Raw genomic sequence first — 27,036 nt, forward strand, 5'->3', positions numbered from 1 at the left:
ACACACCCCTCCTATTTCAGGATATGTACGCTTAGAACATACACGGGTGTGGATTCGCTCCATGCATACGAGGTGGGGGTAGGGTCCGTACATACACGGTTGGGGTGGGGGTACGATCCATACGTACGCGGGTGAGGGTACGGGTCGTACTTACACTGTTGGGGTGGGGGGTACGCTCCATACGTACGCGGGTGAGGGTACGGATCGTACTTACACTGTTGGGGTGGGGGGTACGCTCCATACGTACGCGGGTGAGGGTACGGGTCGTACTTACACTGTTGGGGTGGGGGGTACACTCCATACGTACGCGGGTGAGGGTACGGGTCGTACTTACACTGTTGGGGTGGGGGGTACGCTCCATACATATGCGGGTGTGGGTACGGGTCGTACTTACACTGTTGGGGTGGGGGGTACGCTCCATACGTACGCGGGTGAGGGTACGGGTCGTACTTACACTGTTGGGGTGGGGGGTACGCTCCATACGTACGCGGGTGAGGGTACGGGTCGTACTTACACTGTTGAGGTTGGGGGTACGCTCCATACGTACGCGGGTGTGGGTACGGGTCGTACTTACACTGTTGGGGTGGGGGGTACGCTCCATACGTACGCGGGTGAGGGTACGGGTCATACTTACACTGTTGGGGTGGGGGGTACGCTCCATACGTACGCAAGTGAGGGTACGGGTCGTACCTACACTGTTGGGGTGGGGGGTACGCTCCATACGTACGCGGGTGAGGGTACGGGTCGTACTTACACTGTTGGGGTTGGGGGTACGCTCCATGCATGCGGGGGTGGGAGTACGGTCCGTACATATCCGTACCCACGCTATGTGATGCTTGTGCGGCCCGTACCCAGGCATGGGTACATCCGTCCCGCCATTGTTGGGATGACGTAGGTGTGGGCGTGGTACGACTCGTACCCACGCTCTTAAGGCGTGGGTAAGGGACGTACCTGTATTGTTGTGTTGCCGGTTCGCGTCGTCAAGCACTTCCGTTGTGGCGGACGCTGGCTTTGCTGGACACGCCCCCACCCCCTCGTAGTGACCAGGGCCTGGGGGTCGGGTATGTCCAGGGCATGTGTGCTGTGTGACTTTGGTGGGGGTTTTGTGGCCTGCCCCTGGTCCTGCCCCCCCCCCTTTCCCCCCTCCCTTTGTTGTTCTGACCTTCTGCGGCGTCTGCGTCGTAACCTGTAGAGGAGGTGGACTGCTATGAGGGCCGGGATGACACGTAGGTTCGGGTCCATGTCTGTCCGTCGCGTGCAGGTACTCCTTGTTCGCGTCGTCCTGATTTCCCGGCAGTTTTTGGCTGCCGGAAAATATTCACCGTGCGGGATGACGTCGGTGCGAATCGTAATTCCTGGTTCGTGAATGGCAGGCTGCGTGCGTCCCGACGTCACGTCGGCGCTTTCCTGGATCACATTTGTATGTTTATTTTCGTCGGTCGGGGTTTTGTATGATTCGTACGGAAATGGTATTTCCGTGCGAATCGTAATTCCATGTTTGTATATTTTTTCGACCGGGTACGCGTCGGACGGAGAATATGCTCCGTCCGACGGTTCGTACCCGGTTTTCACCGGATCGTGATCGGCACCTCTTCATCTAAACATTGCAATGCAAGATAGGCTCGACGACATAGCCTCATGCCCCAGATCTGTAAGATAGGTTTGATCCATTTTTTTCTTAGTTCTTTGTAATATTTGCAGAACAGGACCACATGCATCGACGTTTGGGGTGATACCTCATCACAGGGGCAATTTGGTAAATCTTTGGCCCAATCGTTCATTTTTGGGAAGCTGACCAAGCAATGAAATACATTTACCCTAAAGCGTGTTAGCACAAATCTATCATGCCCACTTAAAATAAATGTTAGGTAGGGTTGTATACTAAGGCTAGTTTGCATCATTAAATTATTTTGAACTGTTCGCTTGGATGCCTCTGCGGCAAATCTAAGCTCCTCCATGTGACTCATGCATTGTTTTTTAAAACATTTCCAGGGGATTTGAGCTATCAAAATAGGATTTTTATAATAGTTTAGTAGCGCCATATCAAACAGGAAGTTTTTTACATACCTGAGCCACCCAATCTTAAGAACATTCTCTAGGCCTAAGAGATCTTTCAACACCTCCCGGTTAAATTATGTTTTTGGACAAGACCAAATACGGTGCCATAATAGAATCGGTTGGACTTTTATTGTGTCTGTGATATAGGGTACTCCCAGTTCCGTGTGGCACACGAACGTAGAGGTGCCTTGTGGGACTTCCAGTAAATACCTAAAAAAGGCATTCTTAACTTTCTGAAGTTCATCCACAACTCCGTATCCCCAAACTCCTGCCCCATATATTGCTGTGCTGACACATTTAGCTTGATATATTTGGAGCATCTCCATCGGGTGTCTCTTGCCCAACCTCTGCGAGAAATTAACCAAAGCTGTTGTTGTCCTCTTAAATAATGGCTTTCCTGACTTTTATGGCTTGGCGCTATGAGCCTTTATTTTCAATTAGGATACCTAAATAAGGATAACTTTTGGTGAACTTCACCATTGTATTTTCAATTAAGATATCCTTCGGTTTAGTACTACCTGTCCCACAGCTCATTACAAAAGTTTTCTTGATGTTTATTTTTAGTTCTAAATTTGCCATGTATTTGTGGTAAGTATTAAGGGCACATTGTAACCCTCTCGGTGTCTAAGCCATAATCACGGTGTCGTCTGCATAAAGTAGGGCAGGTATTGGGCATTTTTGCAAAAGTGGTACATCCTGACACCCTTCCAACATAGCTTGTTCCACACCGTTTGTATAAAGTGGAAAAAGGAAGGGTGCCAGGATGCAACCCTGCCTGACCCCGCTCTCAACTTTAAACGGCTCCGTATACTCCCCATTTTTGCCAAACCGCACCCTGGCAGTCGCGTTTCCATAGAGTTCTCTTAAGAAGTTAATTATGGGGGTCTCCACTCCCATTTCTTCCAGAGTCCTCCATAGTTTGACATGGCTTACACAGTCGAATGCTGCTGTTAAATCGACGAAAGCCATGTACAATTTTCCCCCTTTTGCATTTACATATTTTCCCATGAGGAGGATCAGGTTAAGGCCTTGCTCAATGGTACCCAGTCCTTCCCTGAATCCAAACTGGAGATCCGACAGTACATTATTGTCCTCTGCCCACTGTTGAAGGCGGTTTAGGACTATACAGCCTGCCACTTTGCCCAAAGAATCTAACAATGAAATGGGGCGGTAACAGGCCGGGTTCTGTCGGTCTCCCGTCTTGAATATCGGGACCAAAATAGACTCCGATCATGATTCAATAAGCCCGACTGCGCAGGAAGCTTCTAACACCCTCGTTAGTATTGGGGTCCATAGATCAGTGTTATATTTAAAGAGATCGACTGGGACCCCATCGGGTCCCGGTGCCTTTCCCCCTTTACTAGCCTTCAGGGCGAGCTCAACCTCTGTTAAGGTGACATCAAGGGCTATAGGGAAATCTATCAAACTGGCACTAGAACTGATGTTAGCCTTGCCTTCTATCATGTCAATCTCCTCAGTATCCAGACCAAAGATCTGTGAAAAATGTTCCACCCAGTGCCTTTCGTCTATAGCAATTTCTATTGACGGTGTTTCCTCAGCTGCTAAGAAAAAAGGGGATTTAACCACTCGCCAAAATGTGGTGCTATCTTTGTTAATACAGCTTTTACGTAACTCCTCCCAAATTTCTTTTTTTAGTTCACTTTTTCTTAGTTTCACTGCCTGGTTATATGCCTTTCTAAGCTGTCTGACCTCCAATCTATCCCTATCCTTTTTGTGTAGTGCTAATTTTAGGTCAGCATATGCTTTTGTACAGTTATTGTTAAACCATCCCTTGCGCTTATCTTTCCTATGTTTTAGTTGGATTCTCAAGGTATCCTTAATTTAATTAGTTATCTCCTCATAGCTTCTTAAAACTTCATGATGTGGGGTTAAGGGATCTAAACATTTCATGATGGAGGTTAAGGATTTTTTCACCACTATCTTAGTTAACTCCTGTGGTTCAACTTTGTTCCAGTTTAAGGAATACCCGTTTGTTTTATCAATTTCCAAATTTTTTAGCCCATACATACTCTTGCTCTTACTTCTGCCAATCTTGTACGGACAAGACAGTGACACACTGATTGGAAAATGGTCGCCGATACGGTTTTTATGCGTACAAAAATTCAGCAGGCGGGAGGCATACCTATTAGATATTAAGATGAAATCTATAATTGTGCTTGCTCCTCTGCCATTAAAAGTCTGAGTAAATGGGATTGGTGGGAAGGACAGTTTATTCGCAAAGCCCATTTCCAAAACAAATAACGTCTCATTTAGGCAATCACCATTGGTTGTATGGGGAAAATGTGGTAGATTACTGTTGTTCTCGTCGATTAGGCCACATGTTAAAGTATAATTTTTTTCACATAGGGATAAATTAAAATCCCCCCCCCACACAAATAGTACATTTTGAATACAGTTATTTTGAATTTCTAGCAAAACATTTCTAAGTTGTTTTAAAACATCCACCAGATGGTTCTTCTGTACGTTATTATAGGAATTAATCAATACATACATATTTTGCTTATTTATATTAAGGGTTATGATTTGAAAATTAAGTTCTGACTTTACAAGAATTATTTCCTTTATCTTCAACAGATTGGAGATGTATACTATCAAACCTCCCTTGGCCCTCCCAAAGGTGAACGGAATAGCAGGGGTATAGTATGTCTTGTACCCCTCGATATGGATTTCGGTGGTAGCCCATGTCTCTTGAAAACAAAGAACGTTAAACTTCCCCACAAAGTCATGCCATATATAATTGGTCAGTTTCGACCGCAGACCAGCTATGTTCCAAAATACAATTATTAAGGTTGATTCATCTTTGTTAACATTCTGTTTAGAATCACCTATGGTGGACCTAAATTGGGAGACTACTGGGCTCACGGCCATGTTTGTTCTCTGTCCTACCGCTAGGCCAAAATTTACTATTGGCCCGCTGCTGGCCAAGTTGTTTTCAATACTCATGGTCTGTGATTCTGGTAGATAGAAATTTTCTAAGTGTGGTTCATGTGGCTAGAATTCAAAACATGCTTGTTGTCTGTCCTTCCGCTAGGCCATAATTTACTATTGGCCCGCCGCTGGCCAAGTTGTTTTCAATACTCATGGTCTGTGATTCTGGTAGATAGAAATTTTCTAAGTGTGGTTCATGTGGGCTAGAATTCAGAACAGGATCTATACAATGTATTCCTGTGGGGGTACGTACTACAACATTCTTAATTTGAATTACCTGTGGCTGGGCCAGTCAATCTGTCTCATCCAAACCAGAGAGCATGGCAAACCTGTTCTCAACCAAAAGATTGTAAAAACAATTTTGCCCTGCCTCCACATTTCTGGTAATACCACCCCTCTGTGTCCTGAAGGGTGGAGGATAGAAAAAGCCCAATGGGACTGTGCTAATCCCTCTTGTTGACACCAAATTATTTCCTGCCAACCGAAGGATATTCTCCACCAACAAGGGTGTTTTAAGAGTTAAAACCACGCAGTCCCCTGGTAAAGTTTTTCTACAGTTACCGACCCACTGGACCCCCCTGGTCATCTTAAACTCAGTAAAGAGTTGCTCAGTGAGCCCAACCTTCAAGCTTAACCAATGTAATGCTTTATTTCTAAGTGTTTTCCAAGTTTCATTTTCTGAGATCCCCAACTTTGGCACATTTGCTAAAATAACTATGTATGGTGTTACCGCCGGTGGTAGATCTAAATGTTGGTAACTACTAGAATGATCATTATGCAATTTTGGATGTGATATTTCTGAATGTGACACAATCTCTTGGATGTGGGTGGAATGATTAGGCCTACTCTCTAATGCTTTGTCTATGCTGCTACCCTTTCTATCTCTTTTCTCTAAATGGTTAATCGTGTTCAATTGTTGCATGTCCGGCTTAGGTGCTCCGAATTTTTTACGTCAAGTTACCCATGCTAGAGGCTGCAACCCCTTTTCCGTGTAAGATATGGGGATGAATATCTACTGAATCCGTGCTCCTACTTCTTTTCCAGTTATCGTTACTCCCTTTTCTGAGATCAGTGGGTTTGTGTTGGCTGCTTCCCTTAAATAGATGATTGGTCAAGGAGGCTTCTATTAAAGATATTCTTTCTCCCATTTTATCTAGCGAAGCTCGTATATAAAGATCAAATCTTTCCACCAAGGCTGTTAAACTATTCAGATCGTTGCCAATTGGTTTGATCTTTCTATGTGTATCTTCTTTAGATTTCCAGGAGCCTTTTCTTATCGCCATTCTTTTTTTCCCCTGCTTTGCTTCTTTTGAACTAGCAGCACCCAGACTCTTAGATATTTTTGTATTATCTATCCCGCCTTTGGTCTCATTGTTCCTGTTATCTGATCTAAACTGATTTTTTTTCTTTTTCTGTGGGGGTTGTGAAAGGGAATCGGAGTCACTAAGTATTATTTCATCTGATATGTTTTGAACACAACCATTCCGAAAAGGACTATCCTTTAGTCTCTGTCCTGTGACCTCTGATACCACTATATCCCGTCCTGATTCAATATTAGAAGAAGTCGTGCCTACCTCTATCGACTCTTCTACTGAGGATATTTGTTTATCTAACACCCCATTGCTCCTTTGAGATAGCTCAATAAGGTTTGCTGTACATCACCAATGGGCTTTTTTGCGTCCTAGGTGCTTGGCAATTTTCTTTTCCCCATTGTTACTTACTTTTTAATCTGAACAGTCAGTACGGATACAAATACGTAGTATCGTCCGGCCCGACTGATCTCTTTTCCTCCCACTAACAGAGAAGGAATTATGTTCGTGTTCTTAAAGGATAGAGGGACACATTGATCATATACAATAAAATGCAATTAATAACCTAAGCCCCCCCTATGCGTTAAAGGTATATGAAGACCAACAGTGATGTTTAAAATAATACTGAGTTACTTGTACTGATAGAATGTTCTCTCTTCCCAAATACCTCAAGTTCTAACGCTCCAGGGGAACCAAGAGCCCTGGCCCTGCCCAGTTTGCTCTGGGCGATGACGGGCAAGGATGGGCCCGCTAAGGCATTATGCGCCAGCTGGTGCCCAGGTGTTGCGTGGATCCTGCCGCGAGATTCGCTATGCCCCCCTGGGAGTTGTGGTCTGGGGCAATCCACAATCAGTAGCAGGTAGAAGATTCGGGCGTTGGCGATTTGGCAGCAGAGGCTATGAAAGGTAAGTTAAAAGACGGCACCAAAGTCAATATAAAATGTATTTGGGCTTCTGTGTGACGTTGGCAATTTGGCAGCAGTGGCTGTGGAAAGTAAGTTGAAAGGCGTCCCGAAGCTGAAGCAGGATAGGCACTGGTCGTCCCTGAAAAAGAAGAAAAAAGATAACTGAACTACACTTCATCCTCACAAATAAAGAAGAAAGCAAAAGGAGAATTAAGAAGAGAAGTAGGCTCCCAAACATCTCCTGGTGACCCTAATTGACTCCTGGGGACAAGTGACCCTAAATGTTAAAGAAAGTAAGTCATTAGATTAAATGGAAAAGTAAAGATACATTACATATGTGTTTTAGCACTACAAAAACACTGACGAAGAATAGAAGACTTGCAGAAACAAACAGAGTGTTGGGAGATGTCTCTTCTCTGTCCCATTCCCCTTCTCCCCCTTGGTACTTACCTGCAATGGTTTATTAAGATACTAAGCAGGGGGGTTCCGAGAGGGGCATTGGAAACTAGCGTTGTTCTGCTCCTGTGCGATTAGAATCATAGTTGCTAGCCTTGACAGAGTGAAGTGCCCACGTTGGTACTAGCACCTGAGCAGAATGACGGAAGGATTTGAGTTAAAAGACTTAGGAGACATTTTAGGTAACCTACAAAGAGATTTAACAGCAGTCCGAGAGGAAAATAAAATTCTGAGACAAGAACTAATTAGTTTAAAATCAGGAGAATCAGTCTTGGGGTCTAGTCAAGGAACCTCCTCCTTTGAGACTCAAAGGCCTAACACCAGTACCTTATCCTTTGCCCAAAACAAGTCATTCATTCATTATCTCCTGTAATCCCTCTCGCTCCTCCTGAGCGACTCAATGGAGACCCGCAGAAGGTGCTAACTTTTTTTAATGTAATGCTCTCTGCATTTCATGTGCCGACCAACGATTTTCCCCGATGCACAGTCCCGCGTAGCCTTCATTTTATCTTACCTAAGTGGTGACGCCGCCTCATGGTCCATGCCATTATTAACTAAAGATGACCCTATCCTGTATAATCTAGACAACTTCAAAAAAGAATTTCTCAGAATTTTCGAATAACTGCATCACAGGCCTCCGACAATGAATTGTTAGAATTGAAACAGGGCAACCGAGAATTAGTGACCTATCTAGCCCAATTCAATAAGCTGGTGGTAGAAACAGACTGGCCCGAGAATAAAAAAGCTGCAGTATTCTACAGAGGGTTTAGAGACAAACTGAAGGATGCGTTGTCACAGATTCCAAATCGTCGTTTTGATATTTCAGCACTGGTGGATCTAACCTTGGAGATTGATTATCGGCAAAATGAGCGTAAAGGAGAACGAAAGAGAGATTTCAGACCCAGTGTTCCCTGTTTTGATTGAGCCAAATCAGAATCCACGCAGACGACAGAAGGAACTTCGGGAGTTGAACCTCTGCAGATTGGCATTATCCAAGGGCCACTCTCAAAAGAGGAAAAAGAAAAGAGAAGACAAAATAAGTTGTGCATGTACTGTGGAGGCAGTGGACATTTTGTCAAAACATGCTTACAACGACCCAAAATTCCAGCCAAGAAGGAAAACTAGCAGCACCACCAATCAACAGAGTTGGATTGGTGGATGCTAATAAAGAAACAACTCCAATAAATCATCGACTGGCAAACACCCTACAAGTCTCCTCACCCCACTTGATTATGTAAGGTTAAAATTCAGGGAGGTAGTCCTCACAGATATTATGGTGATGGTTGACAATGGAGCAACCGGTAATTTTTGCGACCACAAATTTGCTAATCGAGTTGGATTGCAAGCTATCAGAAAAGAGAAAAGTGAAAAGGTCAGAGTGGTAGATGGTACTGATTTAACCTCTGGACCCATAACTAGTCATACAGAAGTTGTGCAAATGACTACCGCCGAAGGACATCAAGAAACCTTACTATTTAATTTAATTGATGCTCCCAAATGTCAATTGATCTTAGGTTTACCGTGGCTAACTGAACACAACCCGTTGATTGATTGGGGAGCTCGTACTATTCAATTAAATTCTGCCTACTGCACCAAGAATTGTTTTCATAATTTGATGGAATTTTCTGAACCCAGTGCAGATGCTCAGCTGTGTGAAAATGATAGTTCGGTATGTGTGATCCAAACCACTATGATACCAGAAGAATATCAAGAATTTGCTGATATTTTTGACGAAGTTAAGGCTGAAACTCTACCTCCCCACAGGCCCTACGACAGCAAAATAGATCTTGAACTTGGGGCCAACTTGCCGTGCAGTCGGATATATGCCTTAACGGAAAAAGAAAACGTTCATTTGAAAGAATATTTAGCAGGTTTTTAAGACCATCTCAATCTCCAGTTTCTTCCCCCCTTTTTTCCTGCCGAAGAAATGGGGAGATCTCAGAACGTGCATTGACTTTTGGGCAATCAACAGGATAACAATTAAGAATCGCTACCCATTGCCCCTCATTTCGGTCTTGATTGATCAGGTAAAATAAGGAAAAATCTACACTCGTTTAGATCTACGAGGAGCTTATCACCTGATCAGACTCCGGGAAAGCAACAAATGGAAGCCGGGGTTTAGGACCAAAAACGGCCTTTATGAGTACCTAGTAATGCTGTACGGTCTTTGTAATGCGCCAGCGGCCTTCCAGTACTTTATTAACGATGTTTTGAGTGACTTTATCGACCAATGTGCCATTGTGTACATTGATGACATTCTGAATTATTCCAACTCTATAGAAAAACATCAAGATCAAGTATGAGCTGTCCTAAAATGTTTATGAGAGAATTCTCTATACGTCAAGTTGGAGAAATGCTTGTTCAACATAGATACTGTGGAATTTTTAGGATTCGTATTGTCGCCTACAGGAGTAAAAATGGACGAACAGAAGGTGAAGGCGATTACTGACTGGAAATCTCCTACCACTATCAAAGAGGTTCAAAGTTTTATAAGATTCTCTAACTTTCTATAGGCGATTCATTCACGGATTTTCCAAAATGATCCTCCCTCTTACTCGTCTTCTCAAAAAAGGTGTTCCATTTAAATGGTCCTACGAAGCAGAAGAGGCCTTTAACCTGATGAAAGAAAGCTTCAACACCGCACCAGTTTTGCTTCATGCGGATTCCTCAGAACCTTTTTATTTGGAGACAGATGCTTCGGACATGGCCTTCGGTGAAATACTTTCACAACGGCACAAGGACACAGGACAGTTACATCCAGTTGCTTATCGTTCTCGCAAACTCAATCCTGCGGAATGTAATTATACAATTACAGAGAAAGAACTTCTGGCCATTAAAGATGCCTTCAAAGATTGGAGGCACTACCTGATGGGAGCTAAGCACACGGTCACAGTTTTTACTGACCGCAATTTGAAATTTCTACGATCTGCTCGTACACTTACTCCGCGTCAGCTTCATTGGTCGCTCTATTTCGCTGACTTAGATTTTGTAATTACCTTTCTCCCAGGTTCCAAGAATGGTAAGGCTGATGTTCTTTCCGGACTAGACACAGAAAATCAAACTCCTGTCATTGAGGATCTACAAATCATTCCTCAGGATAAGATTGTTGGCGTAATCTCCGTGGAGCCTTTCGAGACATGTATTCGGGAAGTTATGACTGATCTAGACATGGAGAAATGGGTTGCTGAAGATCGTTCTATTCAGAATGGTCTACCCTACCAAAGAACCACCCTGTTTCTTCCTACAAAGGAACTTCAACTGAAGGCTATGCATGAATGTCATGACAATCCTTTGGCTGGCCATCAGGGTATACTAAAGACTGAAGACTTACTCAAACGGCGTTTTTGGTGGCCACACATGTGTCGAGATGTTTGTCAATATGTTTTGGGATGTGGACTTTGTGCACGTGGAAAACCGGACAGACAGGCTCCTAAAGGTCTCTTACAATCTATGACAACCCCTCACTATCGTTGGCACACTGTTTCCTTAGACTTAATTGTTGATTTGCCCTCCTCTCATGGTTACAATACCATCCTTGTCTGTGTTGACACCTTTAGTAAGATGGCACAACGAAACACCCATCTGAACGCCTCCCTCCGTACTTGTGCTGCTCTCAGGTCCTCATACCCCCGCAACCCCTCCTCTAGCTTCTCAAGTTTAACCGGCCTACAAGCCTTTGGGATCAGTTTCCTGTGGCCCCTTACCCCCCCCATTTGCCTGTGAACTGCTGCTGGTGTCCTGCTGCGCTATTTCCTGGCTGATGCCATTACTGGCCTCACTTTTGTTGTCCGCCCCAGCACTTGACCAATGCATGGCAGCCCCGCATTTGGAACTCTTGTGATGGAACCTACAAAACTCCTGTGTGCACAGGCCTTTTTTAAAGTCCCAGCACGCCCCTCCTGTCTCAGTCTGAGTCTTTCCCGTGCCACCCACCCCTCCCCGGGTGGGCCTCCCCTGAAAGGATCAGTATACTATGGGTAAGCCACTGGCAGTAAATTTGTTTTGCCCCCCTTTCGCTGCCCCTATAGTGTGTTGCCACAGATCCGTGTCTAATTCCCCCCATTTTGCCTCTGGGTCCCACGCCATTCATGCTCTGAACTCCTCATCATATTGTGCCCATGCGTATCCACCCCCACGTGATCTGAGCTTTTCTAATCACGTTCATGTATTTGAATAAAACTACGCAGCGCTCCTGTTACTTTTCGCAATAAACACTGGCATAAATCAAAAATGCCGTTGTCCAATTTTCTATTGCCAGAGGTACCTTTGGCCTCTTGGCCAACTCGTATTCCTCTTCTTTTGATCCCTCCTTCGACCTTACTTCTCTATGCGGGAGCTTTAGCATCTCCACATATTTCCCTTTCCATATGCGCTCTTTTGTCGTCAACATTAAGCGTACCCCCAGGGGCTTCGTCACTCCCATATAAAGGAGTTTTTTAATTTTCAACTCCCCACTCTCGAGGCCCTCTTTTTTGTCTCCTGTTTTGTCCCCTTCTCCCGTGACTTTGTCCATGTTAGTTCTACTCTCAACTTTTGTACTTTTTGTTTCCTCAACGTCCTTCGTCCTTACCTCAATATCAACTACATATTTTCCTTTCCTTAAATGCCCCTCTACCTCCCCCCGGCCCTCTTCCCCTCCTGTCCCTACCGACACCATCATGGGTCTTTTCCGTACCCCATCAGCCTTACTTGGCTCCAAGGAGGGTGCCCGTACAGTTGCAGTCCGCCTCACCAGTGGCCCTTTCATTTCAGATGTCCGCGGTACCCTTACGGCGTGCCCTTGCTCCTTCCGCGGTTTCACTGCCGGTGCCTGTAAAACACTAGCCAAGACGTAAGATTGCCCCCCTGTTCTTGAATCTATTCCTCCCATAGTTCCCCTTCCTCTAGGCTCTCCTCGTCATAACCTGTGGCCATTCTTGACACAACTCTTCCCTGCGGACCCTACCGGACTCGCTGCGCCCTCCTTTGGGTGGAGATGACTATACATGCCGGTACTCCCCTAGGGGCCCCTGCCCATTCAATATCCTTCCTTGAGGGAGCGGCGGTCCACCGTGACCCGCCGGTTGTTGGGGCCAGTGAGGTCATTCTGGACCTTCGTCTGCTGGCTGCACCGGGCTTTCCCACTGTTACCAGATGCGCCGCGCGAGGCTCCACCCTTGCTTCACCACAGTGCCAATGGGCCACTCCCAGCCCTGCCGAGTCAGCTAAGCTGTGCTGCTCCTCGCCGTGCAATAAAAAATATCTGGTCTGATGTGCTGGTTCCCTTACACCTACCCCCTGTACTTACCCACTGTCCCCAAACCCCTTATTGCCCTCTATACCTCAACCCTCCTGCCCTCACCTCCCTACCGTCCCAACGAGATGCGATTCCCCCCATCTTCATCCCCACTGTACTCCAACATGGCTGCAACCATTGCTGAAGCCTGTCCCTGTCCGTGGCCCATCCCCCCAGAAAACTCCTCGCCCTGGGGCCCCCCCATGTTCCCACCCCTCGGGACCCCCCCAGCCTGTCCCCAGGATGGCACGCCCATCACCAAGCACACCCCGCGCCATATACGCATTTAACTGGCCCACCCTGTCCAGACCCCTCACCTCATTGTTCCATGCTGTAAAAATGTCCAGACCCTCCCACGGCTGACCCCCCCCCATCTGGCTCTAACTCTCCTGGCAGCTCCTCATCGGAACCCACCCCACCCTCACTCTGTCCAAACCAAATTCCCCCACAGGCAGCATAAGGCTAGGGGTCCCCTCTCTTCCTACCTGCTGGGCCCACCTTCCATCCCAGCTGGCCCCTCCCCCCCAGGAACGTTGTCCCGTAGCCCTATCAGTCTGCCAGTCCATTGTGGCTTCAATCTTAGGCTCATGGTCCTGAAATACGATCTGGCCCCGCCCCATGCTCCAACGGCATCATGTTCCCAATGCAGGCCCCTCTCAGAAGATGGGTCTTCCAATACACCGGTCCCGGCACCGGGTAAAGGCCTCGCAGTCCCTGGGGAGAAAACAGCTGCTGCGCCGCCCTCCGAAATGCGACCCCACCCCCGCTCCCTTTCAAGCTATCAGCGGGCCTCTCAATGTGCGAGCCTCAAAAGGCATGCCAGGTGCCCCAGGCCCCGGGACAAGCCAGGCCTTCTTAACCCCTTCACCCACAGGGCCCTGTCCTTGCTCCCCTTACGGCATACCACAGGTTTGGAGCCTGCATTCCTGGCAGCCCCAGAGGCCAGGCGAGGTCTCCCGGGCTCCGAGGAGGCAGATGCCCTCTTTTTCATGGGCTTGCCGCCCGTTGCCCCAGCCCGCGCCGGATTACCGGAATACCGCCCCGCCCCAACCAGCTCACAGACATCCCCCCCTGCATAGCGGACATATCCAGGGCCGCTCTCCTGACATACGAGCGGCCTCGCTCACTCACCGCCAATGATTTCCACCACTTGGGAGATGTACATGCCACCACAGCTGCGACTACATTGGGCGACGCCTGCCACGAAGGACACGCCGGCTCCACTGCCTCAGCAATCACGAGGTCCATGCACCCGGCATCACTTAAGAGCCTCAAGCCTCCAGGACTCTATGATCCGCCATCATGAGGTAAGAAAACAATCAATTCTATGTCTCCTAAACTAGTATTACCCTCACACAACCTAAACAAGCAAAGGCCTGACAGACAAAACTAACTACCGCAAACGCTCCAAGCCACCAGGTCATCAAACCTAAAATGGTGGCTGGGAGCGAGCACCCAAAGCCCTTATAGTTGAGCTACCATTGGGCTACATAAAAACGAGCCCAAACACAAAATGGAAGCAGCGAGGGGCTGACCCCCCCACCCCTCCCAAACAGGCTGGGGGAAAGACCTCCCTGTGATCGGCTACCCCCCAATCCCACCTACTGAGGTGTACATTGGTAATTGTTATTTACATAAAATAGTGTATCGGGCGCATACAATACCTGCAATTATAAACATGAATATTCTACACTTACTCTTAGAACTTTAAGGTGCTAAAACCAACATCCAATTATGGTCCGATCTGATTTACGTCCGCTTACAGCCGTAAAGGATACTGCTTAGTCCAACATACAATCTTGGTCCAAACTACTGTATCTCTGCTAAAACAGTAAAAGAATTCTCGTATTTGCCCCGGTGGAGTCGGTGGAGGTCAGGACGTGCGTGCTGATGAAGTCGGCGATGGAGTCACTGAACTGGGCACGGGTCCGGGGGGTCGGTAGACGAGGCTGTCTCTGAGGGTGGAGTTAGGGGCTGTGTGGATCTGGAAGTGCATGTATTCGGCAGTGCTGAGCACGTCGTTGGTGCTAGGCGAGACCCTGATGCTGTTCTTGTGGATGATGGCGATTCCTCCTCCGATTCCGTTGGTGCAGTCTCTGCAGGTGATCTTGTAGCCGTCTGGGATGGCTATGGTGATGTCGGATGCGGAGGAGTCGTTCAGCCAGGTCTCTGTCAGGAAGGCGACGTCCGGGGATGTTGTGTTGAGCAGGTCCCAGAGCTCGACGACGTGTTTGCGTGCGGAGCGGGTGTTCAGTAGTATGAATCGGAGGTGGTTGGGGTCTTTCTTGGTGGGTGGTTCGTCGGCTCTGAGGCTGGTGTAGCTGCATTTCCGGCAGGTGAAGGGACCGTGTGTGTGTTTCGGGGCGGCGTTGAAGCAAGTGTGGGTCCATCCGGAGTTGAGAGCGTGCAGAGGGCTGGCGTCGTAGTGGCGGCGGTCATCGTGGCGGGTGCGGGGGCCAGGGGTTCTGGCACTCGGCGCGGTCCAGGCGCTAGCCTTAGGTGCGCCTTCGGCAAGTTTGCGCGGGGAGGAGAGCGACCCTTGTCTGAGCATACCCGTCCCACTCGGGGTGACAAATGCAAAAACAACAGTTGATGGACAGAATGCAAAACAATGTCATACGTTCACCCAGTACAGAGATCTGGGCCTAAATCCATCGTTTTTTTGCTCACCATGCCATTCCAGTTTGAACCCAGCCATATGCAAATCAGCCTTGACCCTGTGCCTCATGGGAACAGTCCAGCCCGAACTGCCAAGCCAGGTCCTCCCTGGACTGGAACCAAGCATCCTAGAACCGGTTTCGGGGTTTCACCCCTCTGCAGCCAGGATAGCTTGATTCCAGTGGCATGGAGAGCACGGGATGTCTGAGCATGCCTACGGCCTACCACTGGCCACCAGGGATGAGGCACAGGTGGTAGCCTGCGGGTGGTGGAGGGCCTCGAACTTCCTCAGCAGCAGCGGCAGCTGGGGCAGGGACACACAGCCGGTGCTGTGCGGAGGGGGAGCGACCTACCTGGTGGCACTCACTCATTTTGGTATTCACAGAAGGTACTTACTCATTTGGTATTCACAGAAGGCACTTACTCCTTTCAGTATTCACAGAATGCACTTACTCATTTTTGGTCTTCACAGAATGCATTTACTTATACTAACTTTATGTCCGCACTCGGGCCGGAGATTCTGGCCCGGTGGTGGAGATTCCGGTCCGATGGTGGAGATTCCGGTCCGATGGTGGAGATTCCGGGCCAGTTGTGGAGAATTCGGCCAATTGGCAATTGTAGGCAATCCAACGCCTGATTGCTAGTTCTGTTGGATCATGTATGGGTGTTTTGTGTATGGGTGTTTTGCCTGGGCCTTCCACACTGTGCAGCTGAGAGTACCTACACAGCCTGTCCAACTACATCCATGTTTCCTTTCAAAGAACTCAATCACAATGTCATGGTTTTGTTCATGGGTATATACGACAGGGGAGTGATTCAATTACGGAATTCAGAGGCTGGAATCATAAAGCAAATTTTAAACAAAATAATGCCTCAGAAACCACAGATTCAATTTTTACTTAGTACCACAGAAGTTTTAATTATTTAACTCTGGGTTACCTTACTTTGTAAAAAGAATTTTAATGTTATTTTGCAGTTAACGTTCCTATTGTAAACTAGCTTTTTGAACGAGCCCTGATTGTTTACTTTATAACAACGCCACAACATATACAATATTTACAGTACCGACATGTAGAAAGACATAAACAATACAATAAATGATATTCACATAAATCCACATATATCTATACAAACAAAATGTATTACAAATCCAAACACTTTGCAACATAGTAATGTTCCGTTTATGAACTCTGAAAGTCCTACTTTTTTAAAATCTAGTAAAGAGGCATTTCTTTCTTTGCCCTCAGTAGCCACTTGTCCATAGGTCCTATAGTGGTCATTTCCGAACTGAGCTTGTGCTTTCAGCTCAAATGTGCATCAGTTATTTAACGGAAATTCTAGTCCTTATTAACACTTGACCTCATATACATGTAATAGCCAACGCGTTTCGACCTTCACAGTAAGTGGACCGAAGATTTTTTAATGGAAGTTCTTCACCAGGGCATGAACTGTTTTTCGTGTAGGACGTCTAATTCCTGTGTCAAATAAAAAACATGATTGTAATAAAAGCGTGTGCTTTCTACAGGTATTTTTGAAACACAGTTTGGTTGGGCTCTTTTACTCACGTACTTGATATTCCGTTCTTCCTTGAATACAATTGGTCACAACCTATATGAATAAAATCATATGTCATGATGACTAGTATTTCTACAGCTATTATTAATGTATTTATTAAGAGATTTGTTCCTCGACCACCTAAACCAGGGCTTACAGCATTCTGTGCTTCTCATATCCATGAGCACCGTATTTCTTTTTATTTTCTCTTGTGTCTCCACAATCTAGGAATCAATGAATGGTGTGAGAAGCCTTACGCTCCTACATGTTGCTCCATCTTTCTATTAGGGCTGGCATGCATTGTTGTTTATATTCACACTTGTAGTATTCGTAATTTTCTTATTATGAAGGGTGAACACTTGGCATTGACAAATCTATCCTTGTTAGGAGTATCTTAATGTTTAACGTATTGTGTGTAGTGAGCGTTATAGTGTGCCGATCAAACACATTTGTATGACTTTACTTGTTTAGCGGGGGCGGATGCCTCGACTGCGCTTACTGTTTGCCCTATATGCCTCTATGCGGAGTACCTCACCTCATGCATTTTCAAACCTTAACCTTCGTGCGTTACGGTGCGCATGCATCTGTGACATGCCTTCATTCAAGTGAGCGTAACGCTTTCCGTACCTTACTTATGGGTTCTTGTGTTCTATACGGATCTCGGCGAAGCCACTTCCTTGCGTGCGGGTTCCTTCTTTTAGTATCTCTCGGCGTTTGCCTCCATGCTTAGGTATTTTTTGCGTTTCCTCGGCGTCTTACGTCAGCGTATGACGTCACAAGCGTCTTATGCGTGAGATGTCTTTTTCTCCAGTGCCTGACCTCTTGTTGTTACTGGACAGCACGCTTTCTTTAAAAGTTCTTTGGTGCAGTTTACTGCGATTCAAGGTATCCACAAAATTAGTTATCACGCATACCTTTTTTGGTAAATCTTTGGGAATATTGTTTGAGATCTTCTTATTACGCATTGGTCTTCACGCAATCCAATTGCCTCACCACTTCTTTTGTTTGTAGTGCTTTATCTGAAATTCTAATTGCTAGCACTTGAGTCCTCCTTCATTTGTACCGATTAACAGGGAATGTGTACACTGCTTCTTTTTATTTTTTGGTACATGTGGAAGTGGTGTTCTCAAGTCCTGTATTCACTCAGTTGTCTCTTTCATTTCTAGTGTTGCTGATTGCTATTTTTCTATGGTCTTCATCATCAAGGTGTATTGGGACACTATTGCTATTAGCTAACATGTGTTAGCTCGGTCATCTCATTCATTCCATTTTCGATGGTAGCCAAATACATGATCATCTTTGCTTCAATTCTAGATAAAACACTTTCAATATTTTTTCGGTTACGTGCCTTAACACTGTCCATTTAATGTGTTGCGGCCCATGGTTTTTTTCAATGCAGTGCGATACCATTGGTGTCACCCCTCTTCAGCCAGGATAGCTTGATTCCAGTGGCATGGAGAGCACGGGACGTATGAGCATGCCTACGGCATAACACTGGCCACCAGGGATGAGGCGCAGGTGGTAGCCTGCGGGTGGTGGAGGGCCTCAAACTTCCTCAGCAGCAGTGGCAGCTGGGGCAGGGACACACAGGCAGTGCTGTGCGGAGGGGGAGCGACCTACCTGGTGGCACTTACTCATTTTGGTATTCACAGAAGGTACTTACTCATTTTGGTATTCACAGAAGGCACTTACTCATTTTTGGTATTCACAGAATGCACTTACTCATACTAACTTTATGTCCGCACTCAGGCCGGAGATTCTGGCCCGGTGGTGGAGATTCCGGCCCGGTGGTGGAGATTCCGGTCCGATGGTGGAGATTCCGGCCCAGTTGTGGAGATTTCGGCCAATTGGCAATTGTAGGCAATCCAACGGCTGATTGCTAGATCTGTTGGATCATGTATGGGTGTTTTGCCTGGGCCTTCCACACTGTGCAGCTGAGAGTACCTACACAGCCTGTCCAACTACATCCATGCTTCCTTTCAAAGAACTCAATCACAATGTCATGGTTTTGTTCATGGTACCTACCTTCTGGCTAAACATGTTCATGGCCTACACTTGCTTTTTCCACCTTTAGCTTTGATCTTTCTATGCCCCTGAATTGCTCTAGAGAAGGAGTTGGAGTTTTATGTTCTGAACGTACACTTGATTCTCTGTGTGTAGCTCTGGCTTGGCTGTAAAGGTGGGATTTTCACAGATGTTGGGATCCATGCTGTTGGAAGGCATGAGGTTGATGGCGTCCTCATCATCAGTGTCAGTTGTCTGCAACGAACGTGTCTTCTCAATAAGATGTGGACGATTGAAATGGAGTGGACAGTTTAAATGTGGTCATATTTAGGCTTGGGTGGCATTACAGACTCTGTAGGAACCAGAGCATATAGCTGATAAAATAGGACCCACATCCTGCGGCAGGACACTTGATGGCAGGTTGAGAAACAATTAATGAACCTAATCAAAATGTTGCAGCCCTCGAGCTGAGCTTTGGTGAGACAGCTGAAATAGCAACACAGATTATTGCCCCACTGTAAAATACATTGAACCGTCTATCGATGAGCGACACATCTGATGTAAAAGCGAACAGTACATGCAGAGAATGGACAACTTCCTTGGAGAGTCCTAATAAATGAGATAGAGACAAGCCTGGAAGGAATCACGTGTAACTTAAGTTGCACAACAGGGGAGGATTTCAGGGACCAGGGAATTAATGTGGAATCGAGTGACCACCCATCACTGTTATCTCAGGACCAGATTACTTTACGGCCACATTCTAAATTACTTTCGCCCCTCAAGTGCTCTCTATCCTCATGAAATTCTTTAATGGCTACAGGGAGACCCTGCGTTCGTCTCTATCTGTGGAGGAAACAACTAGGATATATGCAGGATATTTCTCTATGAACCAGTCTGCAGCTGGTATCTCCTGAGACTTTTTAATGTGAGATGTGCATTCAGGTTACAAAAATTACTTAAAATCGCATGATGCATAATTTCAAGAAAATTCACAAACATCACGGAACTCGAAATTCGTGAATCCCGCCAGCGTAGTGAAAATTGTACCCAGTCCAGAAGCAACATTATTCATTAAGCCCGCTGTATGCACATCTTATAAGTCCATATCTCACCTTAATCTTGTTTTAAAGATTTTTTTAAAAGTACTAGCTAACTTACTAGACATGTTGCTACCCTGTTCGATACACATCAACCAGGCTGGATACACGCACAAGTGATACATGGAAAAAGGCCTTCCACCTTATTATTACAGCCAGAGGAAGAGACGTGATCTTGCTGTATCCAAACACTGAAAAACTGTTTGATTACGTTCATTGGGGCGCTATGGTGGACTTTCAGTTCTTTGGGTTTGGAACACACTTCCTGGGATGGGTAGGGGCTAGCTACTAACATCTAAGTGTGAGACAAAGGATAAATGGTCCATTCTCAGGGAGCATAAGCATACAGAAGGGCACTAGGCTGCGACTGGGGTGCCCATTGTACTCCCAAGTCTTTGCACTGGCCTTGGAGCCTCTCCTACAAAAAATTAGGGAGAGACCCTCAATTTCGGGGATTACACTAAACAAAACAACTGTCACCCCTACTGCCTTTTCTAAGGACACTTTACTAGCATTAGTCAAACTTGAACAATTACTAAAAGAGCTGTTAACAGGTTAGAGACATGGTAAAACGTGGCTAGTTTTTCCTGCACTTTGCATGAATCAGAAAGATTGATATTTTTAGAAGGTAGTAACCTACTGAGGAGAATACAAGAAAATAAACATTTCAGATGGGCAACATCTGGGATCTACTACCTGGGAGACTGGCTTACCCCTAACCAGTACACATTTTGTTTTTATTTTTTAACATTTGTAGAGCGCATGGCTACGTGACGACATCCTAGCACTAGCAGTATCACAAAGACCGCAATTAGGTGGCTCATTGTGCAGAATTTTGGAACAGCCAGGTTTTAAGAAGCTTTTGAAAGGGAAGGTGTTGAGTCACTGAACAAAGATGGAGAGAGAGGGAGGTCCATAACTTAGCAGCATTATATGAAAAGGAACAACCTCCACATATTTCCTTTTTAATTCTAGGAACTGAGGCCAAGAATAGGTTGGCAGAGTGCAGATTTTCACCTGGCGTTGGAAAGAGAATTATTGATTAGGGGCCCTTTCCCCCAAAGTATCTTGTGAGCAGTACACAGGGAATTAAACTTTATTCTGTCAGTGATAGGTAGACAGTGTAAGGGATTAAGTGCAGACTTGATGGACTGCTTTTTGGGAATACTGAGCAGCATCCGAGCTGCACAGTTGTGTACCATCTGTAGTTTCCTTGTCGTTGACTTAGGGGCCTGTAGGTAAAGGGAGTTTCCAAAATCCAGACAAGAGAGAATCAGAGCCTGGACCATAAGTCTCCTTGCTATAACTGGAAGTAGAGGTAAGACTGTACGCAGCATCCTAAGAATGCCATAACAAGTTGCTTCAAGCTTTACTGCATGATGGTCAATTTTGAAGGAGTTGTCCTGCACAATTCCTAAGCTTTTGATCTTTGTCTTAGGGGCAGAAGGAAGAGCAGAGACAGTTTGGCCATGCCAATCCAAAGTCTATGCTAGCGGTGTTACCCATGATCATAAGCTCCGTTTTGTTTCCGTTTAGCTTGAGACAGGAGTGTTCCATCCATTCTGCCACTTTCTCTAAACAAGGTTCAGGGCAAGGGTGAGCAGTCAAAATATCGGAAATAAAATATCTACCTACACTAATATCGAGTTGACAATATCGAAGGGACAGAATATCGATGTCAATAATATCTATGGACAGAATATCGAACCTAAGGTAAGTATTTTTATATCGATGTTAGTAATATCGAAGTTAGTAATATCGATATCAAATATATCGATCTTACTAATATTGATGTTACTAATATCAATATTTATATTATTGTTATGTATTTTATTATGTATTTAATATGCATGTGTTATATGTTTTTTATTAAGTGTTCTACTGGTTTTAAAATATATGTATACAATTTTTATATGTTAATAATGGTTTTTTAAGTCAATTTTGTGTTTTAGTACTGTAGCCGGTTGTGGGTTTATAGGGGAATAGGGTGGGAAGTAATTTAATTGTAATTAAGGAATAATTTATTTTCATTTATTGGTATTGATAATTATATTATTGTTAATTAAGAATGAATTGGTAATTAATTTGTATTAATTGGTAATTAGTTTTTATTAATTGATTAATTGATAATTATGTTAAGTGTATTATTTTATTATTTGAGTGTGTTGTGCGTTAATAGGGGAATAGTGTTGGAAGTAATTGAAATCGAATTAAGTAATTATTAAATTTGTTGTTGGGTATTGATAATTAATTAATTGGACATTAATTATTAATTGGTAAATATTGCAAATTATAATAGTTTGCTTATGAAAAATAATTTATTGTTGATTAACCATTAATTGTGAATTAAATATGATTAAATATTATGTATTGATATTTCTAATTAATATATTAATAAGTAATTATTAATTGGTAATTAATGTTTAATAATTAATATTTTGGGGGTATAACATATTTAATAGTTCAATATTTTTTAATTGGTAATTAATGTTTCCTAATTATTATTTTGTGGTATAATTTTTTTTAATTGTTCAATATTTTTTAATTGGTAATTACTTTTTAATAATTCATATGTTTTTGGTTATGAAAAATATGTTATTGTTTAATATTTATTATTTGGTAATTAATAGTTGTTAATTATTATTTATTGGTATTTATTATTAATTTATTGTTAATTAATTTTTCATTGGTAGTTATGTTTGTAATAATTATTTATTGGTATTTGTAAATAATTTTGAGTTATTTAATAATTAAATCACTAATTATTTAAAATAATTATTTTATTTATAAGTATGGTATTTTTAACTTCTACGCTATCCAACACTTTCCCTACTGTTGCACTCTCTGGAGTGGGAATAGCAATTTTTACCCCTACGCTATCCAACACTTTCCCTACTGTTGCACTCTCTGGAGTGGGAATAGCAATTTTTACCCCTACGCTATCCAAAACTTTCCCTACTGTTGCACTCTCTGGAGTTGGAATAGTAATTTTTACCCTTACGCTATCCAACACATTCCCTACTGTTGCACTCTCTGGAGTGGGAATGGTAATTTTTTTCCCTATGCTATCCAACACTTTCTCTACAGTTGCACTCTCTGGAGTTGGAATAGTAATTTTTACCCCTACGCTATCCAACACTTTCCCTACTGTTGCACTCTCTGGAGTTGGAATAGTAATTTTGACCCTTACGCTATCCAACACTTTCCCTACTGTTGCACTCTCTGGAGTTGGAATAGTAATTTGCACCCCTCCGCTATCCAACACTTTCCCTACTGTTGCACTCTCTGGAGTGGGAATAGTAATTTTTACCCATTCGCTATCCAACACTTTCCCTACTGTTGCACTCACTGGAGTGGGAATAGTAATTTTTACCCCTACGCTATCCAACACATTCTCTACTCTTGAACTCTCTGGAGTTGGAATAGTAATTTTTACCCCTACGCTATCCAACACTTTCTGTCCTGTTGCACTCTGTGGAGTTGGAATAGTAATTTTTACCCCTACGCTATCCAACACTTTCCCTACTGTTGCACTCTCTGGAGTGGGAATAGCAATTTTTACCCCTATGCTATCCAACACTTTCCCTACTGTTGCACTCTCTGGAGTTGGAATAGTAATTTTTACCCTTACGCTATCCAACACATTCCCTACTGTTGCACTCTCTGGAGTGGGAATGGTAAATTTTTCCCTACGCTATCCAACACTTTCTCTACAGTTGCACTCTCTGGAGTTGGAATAGTAATTTTTACCCCTACGCTATCCAACACTTTCCCTACTGTTGCACTCTCTGGAGTTGGAATAGTAATTTTGACCCTTACGCTATCCAACACTTTCCCTACTGTTGCACTCTCTGGAGTTGGAATAGTAATTGTTACCCCTACGCTATCCAACACTTTCCCTACTGTTGCACTCTCTGGAGTGGGAATAGTAATTTTTACCCCTACGCTATCCAAAACTTTCCCTACTGTTGCACTCTCTGGAGTTGGAATAGTAATTTTTACCATTACGCTATCCAACACATTCCCTACTGTTGCACTCTCTGGAGTGGGAATGGTCATTTTTTTCCCTACGCTATCCAACACTTTCTCTACAGTTGCACTCTCTGGAGTTGGAATAGTAATTTTTACCCCTACGCTATCCAACACTTTCCCTACTGTTGCACTCTCTGGAGTTGGAATAGTAATTTTGACCCTTACGCTATCCAACACTTTCCCTACTGTTGCACTCTCTGGAGTTGGAATAGTAATTTGTACCCCTCCACTATCCAACACTTTCCCTACTGTTGCACTCTCTGGCGTGGGAATAGTAATTTTACTCATTCGCTATCCAACACTTTCCCTACTGTTGCACTCACTGGAGTGGGAATAGTAATTTTTACCCCTACGCTATCCAACACATTCTCTACTCTTGAACTCTCTGGAGTTGGAATAGTAATTTTTACCCCTACGCTATCCAACACGTTTCCTATTGTTGCACTGTCTGGAGTGGGAATTGTAATTTTTACTCCTACGCTATCCAACACTTTCCCTACTGTTGCACTCTCTGGAGTGGGAATAGTCATTTTTACCCCTACGCTATGCAACACTTTCCCTACTGTTGCACTCTTTGGAGTTGGAATAGTCATTTTTACGCCTACGCTATCCAACACTTTCCTTACTATTGCACTCCCTGGAGTGGGAATAGTAATTTATACCTCTACGTTATCCAACACTTTCCCTATTGTTACACTCCCTAGAGTGGAAATAGTCATTTTTAGCCCCACGCTATCCAACATTTTCCTTACTGTTGTTTTTTTGGGAGCTGGAGTAGTAGTTTTATTGTCTGTGCTATTTAATATTGTTTGGTGCCGATTACGATCCGGTAAAAACCGGGTACGAACCGTCGGACGGAGCATATTCTCCGTCCGACGTGTACCCGGTCGTAACAATATACAAACATGGAATTAGGATTCGCACGGAAACTCAATATCCGTACGAATCGTACAAAACCCCGACCGACGAAAATAAACATACAAATGCGATCCGGGAAAGCGCCGACGTGACGTCGGGACGCACGCAGCCTGCCATTCACGAACCAAGAATTACGATTCGCACCGACGTCATCCTGCACGGACAATATTTTCCGGCTGCCAAAAACTGCCGGGAAATCAGTACGACGCGAACAAGGAGTACCTGTACGCGACGGACAGACATGGACCCGAACCTACGTGTCATCCCGGCCCTCATAGCAGTCGACCTCCTCTACAGGTTCGGACGCAGACGCCGCAGAAGGTCAGAACAACTAAGGGAGGGGGGAAAGGGGGGGGGCAGGACCAGGGGCAGGCCACAAAACCCCCACCAAAGTCACACAGCACACATGCCCTGGACATACCTGACCCCCAGGCCCTGGTCACTACGAGGGGGTGGGGGCGTGTCCAGCAAAGCCAGCGTCCGCCACAACGGAAGTGCCTGACGACGCGAACCGGCAACACAACAATACAGGTACTTCCCGTACCCACGCCTTACGAGCGTGGGTACGAGTCGTACCACGCCCACACCTACGTCACCCCAACAATGGCGGGATGGCTGTACCCACGTGGCAAAGGCCTGGGTACGGCCCGCACAAGCATTCCACAGCGTGGGTACGGATATGTACGGACCGTACCCCCACCCGTGTATGCATGGAGCGTACCCCCCACCCCAACTGTGTATGTACGACCCGTACCCTCACCCGCGTACGTATGGAGCGTACCCCCCACCCCAACAGTGTAAGTACGACCCGTACCCCACCCGCGTATGTATGGAGCGTACCCCCACCCCAACCGTGTATGTACGACCCGTACCCCCACCCCAACCGTGTATGTACGACCCGCGTATGTATGGAGCGTACCCCCACCCCAACAGTGTAAATACGACCCGTACCCTCACCCGCGTACGTATGGAGCGTACCCCACCCCAACAGTGTAAGTACGACCCGTACCCTCACCCGCGGACGTATGGAGCGTACCCCCCACCCCAACAGTGTAAGTACGACCCGTACCCTCACCCGCGGACGTATGGAGCGTACCCCCCACCCCAACAGTGTAAGTACGACCCGTACCCTCACCCGCGGATGTATGGAGCGTACCCCCACCCCAACAGTGTAAGTACGACCCGTACCCCCACCCGCGTATGCATGGAGCGTACCCCCACCCCAACCGTGTATGTACGACCCGTACCCCCACCTCGTATGCATGGAGCGTACCCCAACCCCAACAGTGTAAGTACGACCCGTACCCTCACCCGCGGACGTATGGAGCGTACCCCCACCCCAACAGTGTAAGTACGACCCGTACCCCCACCCGCGTATGCATGGAGCGTACCCCCACACCAACCGTGTATGTACGACACGTACCCCCACCTCGTATGCATGGAGCGTACCCCAACCCCAACAGTGTAAGTACGACCCGTACCCCACCCACGTACGTATGGAGCGTACTCCCACCCCAACAGTGTAAGTACAACCCATACCCCACCCGCGTACGTATGGAGCATACTCCCACCCCAACAGTGTAAGTACGACCCGTACCCCCATGGAGCGAACCCACACACGTGTATGTTCTAAGTGTACATATTGTTAAATAGGAGGGGTGTGTGCAGAGTCCTCCCAGCAGTGCCCAGACACAGGAGGGGTGGGTGCAGAGTCCTCCCAGCAGCGCCCAGACACAGGAGGGGTGTGTGCCTATCACTCCCAGCAGTGCCCAGACGCAGGAGGGGTGGGTGCAGAGTCCTCCCAGCAGTGCCCAGACGCAG

The sequence above is a fragment of the Triturus cristatus genome, chromosome 2_1 (genome assembly GCF_964204655.1).
Source record: "Triturus cristatus chromosome 2_1, aTriCri1.1, whole genome shotgun sequence".
Lineage (NCBI taxonomy): Eukaryota > Metazoa > Chordata > Amphibia > Caudata > Salamandridae > Triturus > Triturus cristatus.